Below are 3,174 nucleotides of genomic sequence, written 5' to 3'. Positions count from 1 at the left end.
CCGTCGAACCGGGTGAAGTGAAGAAGCGACCCACTTCCTGATGGCTGATTGGCTGGGGATCCGGGGACAGCTGCAGCTCCTCTGCAAAGATCCAAACACCTCTGTTAGACGCAGACGCAAGTGGCGCTCTACGCCAGAAGGGGCAAGACATCTCATCAATCTGCTGTCGTTTGGGGATCACTTAAGAATATTTCTGAGTGGCAGTTCTGGGCGTGAATTGCACTATGTAGTGCACTTTCCAGTATGTCTGTGTAATAAAGATGCATTTGAAATTATGACATTACGATGACCAAGAATTACAAAAGATGCTGGAAAACCTACATCAGGGTATTACACACGTCAAACTCCATATAGGAGCTTCGTAATAAACATAAAGTATGCCCAATGCAACCAAACAAAATATTATGGGCGTGAAATGCACTTTATAGTGCATTTCCCAGTATGGATGTGTAATGACATCTGTGACATCTCATCAATCTGCTGTGGTTTGGGGACGACCTAGGAATATTTCTGAGTAGCAGTCATGGGCGTGAATTGCACTTAATAGTGCATTTCCCAGTATGGTTGTGTAATGAAGATGTTCAAATCATAACATTATGACGACTAAAAATTACAGAAGATGCTGGAAAACCTACATCAGGGTAACCTACATCAGGGTACATCAGGGTACATCAGGGTACACATGCCAGACTGAATATAGGAGTTTCGTGAAAACATAAAGCATGTCCAATGCAACCAAACAAAATATTTATGGCACCCTGTCCATATTTCAAATACCAGGAGGGGAGGGTCCATGTAAAAACTCCAATAGAGTGAAGAACACTTTGAAGAGCCTGCTTACCCTCAGCCATGTATCCGAACCGGTCACCCTCCAGCAGCAGGCTGTAGAAGGGCTGCTTGTGTCCCGCTGAAGCCCGGAGCAGACGCGACTATTTGCCGTCCAGTCCTGAAAACAACACCACCGAGTCAGCACAATAACTCACACCGCACGGCCGTCGTCAGAGATGAGGGGGGGGGGGGGGGGGGGCACTGAGACTTCGCAGGAATACCATTTAAGAGCTCACATGCGTCTAGCCACAACTGTAACAATGGTACATTTACGTGCCTATCACGATGCATCGATTGGTTCTTCGAATCAAGAAGGGAATAGGACCACTGCAACATACTTGTATGAAACCACAATAGATGTTTGCCATACAGCGAGGGCACACATTCAAAACGATGTATAGACAGACAGGACATTGCAAATTACACCTGACCTCAGTACATACACAAAATACCAAAATATTACAACATCGCATATCCTCCATTAGAAAAACAACTTCGATGGTTGTGGGGTTCGTATAGCACAAGTCACACAATGAAACAATGATTATGCATGCGGTGATTGGCTTGCCCTGAGAGAAGTAACAACAGTACAAAACAGTTCCTTTGAGTCCTCAGAAAATAACACCTCACACCAATTCTCAACACATAGGACAAATGACCTCAGACAGGGTCTGCCCTGTACGACATCCCACTGGTATCGCTCCTACCTGTGAGATCTCGTAGTATGGTGAGCAGCGTACACCACAGCCAGGCACCCATCGCCGTACGTGACGACGTCACCCACACCAAACTGCTCTCCGTAGTCGCCCACTGCTCGGCCAGCCGCGCGGAGGTCCGCCTGAAAACACGGATAAAAGAAATGAGGGTATTGCACACAACCCAAGGAGAAAATGAGACATCAGGATTTAAAATGGGCATTGGGACGCTGGACATAACTGAGAAGAACATAGAGCTGAGAAGACAAAAACGAGCATCAGTAAGCCCAGAAGAAACTAGTAGCATGGGAAAAATAGCCACATTTATAATGCTCGAAAACAAGCGCCATGTAGGTTACTTATGACGTGAGGACAGCTCACTAAAACTAACTGAGGAACGTTTACTAACTGGGAAGTTAATAATACATTCCATAGATCAGACAACAGGTTGACAATATAATGGTGCACGAATGGGCTCAAAGGACCATAGCAGGTACGAATCCAGGGTCACATGTCTGCAGGAAATTGCACAAAAAATGACAGAAGGTAAATGGAAGAAAACAACCGTACAGAAATGAATTTCTACGAAATGATTCAAACCTGCATCACAACTTTACAATGCTTATGATGCTTATGCATGGGGTTCAACCTGTTTCAGAAAGCTATTTAACCTTGCCAAATAGAGATAAAACTAACTTATAAGTGTGCAGACATATCATTATACATAACAACACACCATGACTCAACCGCGTAACTGCGCGCGCGCAAACCGTTTCCACCTCCCACACATCAGCACATGCACATGAACAGCTCAGCAAGAATTAAGAGAAGCTACACGATTAACTCCCTCATTGTCGATTTGATCAAATCCAATTCATTCTTACCAGTTCCTGCACTTCAGCCTCCTGTTCGTCTAGGGAGCGCACCAGCCGCTTGTACATCCTCTTGAAGTGTTTCATGAGCGCTTCCAGGCCACGCCTCTCGTTCTCAGCCACGAGCGAGCCATTAGTCTCGACGAATTGCTGCAGGGAGGAAAAAACAGTGAAAAAAGGTATCACTAATTATCCTTCATCATATCGCCATTTCTTTTGCACCATCATGGGCGCAGCGCACAGCCCTCGAGACAGGCCATTTACGAGCTGGAGATTTCTGGGAACCGAAAGAGACCAGAACGTCACCTTGCATATTAAAAGTCACATGCGTATCTTACACATTCATCGTGCACATGCATCGCGCACATAATCGGACCCAGACGCAATCTTTCCCAACAATTGTTGGAAAACACATGCCAGCTCTAGCGTCATCCAAGACCACTGACCTGCAACAGGCGGCGCGTGTACATGGGCCGGGCACGAGCCATCGTCGACATCAGGTCAACAATTGCGGCCCCGTGTTCGGACGGCAGTCGCTGCGGGCCCAGCAGGCCAGTGTCCTCCAACGAGACCAGGTCGAAGCCGGTCCCTGGCCGGCGGCATCCGGATGGACTGCGCCAATGATGAGGCGGACGCAGCAGCTGCAAAAAAAACAATACACTGCGTTAGACAAGGATTGGTATCACACTCACACCGTCGGAAACTGGAGAGCGCACAAACCACAAGGACTCGTTTACAAGCCGTCGCAATGCTGCTGGTTCTCATAGATTCATCTACGA

At 47.0% G+C, this 3,174-nt stretch overlaps 1 long non-coding RNA gene across 1 annotated transcript; it reads right to left on the bottom strand.

Moving 5' to 3' along the window:
• Nucleotides 1-1,626: 1,626 nt before the first annotated feature.
• Nucleotides 1,627-2,901, bottom strand: LOC119107180 (uncharacterized). The gene is made up of 3 exons (XR_005095216.1): nucleotides 2,842-2,901; nucleotides 2,408-2,545; nucleotides 1,627-1,666 (listed from the first exon to the last, which is right to left on the bottom strand). It is a non-coding gene; the product is annotated as an uncharacterized LOC119107180 (long non-coding RNA).
• Between the last annotated feature and the right edge of the window lie 273 nt (nucleotides 2,902-3,174).

The sequence above is a fragment of the Pollicipes pollicipes genome, unplaced genomic scaffold (assembly GCF_011947565.3).
Source record: "Pollicipes pollicipes isolate AB1234 unplaced genomic scaffold, Ppol_2.1 Scaffold_6686;HRSCAF=7923_pilon_pilon_pilon, whole genome shotgun sequence".
In the NCBI taxonomy this organism is placed as follows: Eukaryota; Metazoa; Arthropoda; class Thecostraca; order Pollicipedomorpha; family Pollicipedidae; genus Pollicipes; species Pollicipes pollicipes.
The sequence above is the reverse complement of the archived record's forward strand: the minus strand, read 5'-3'. Positions and strand labels throughout refer to the sequence as shown.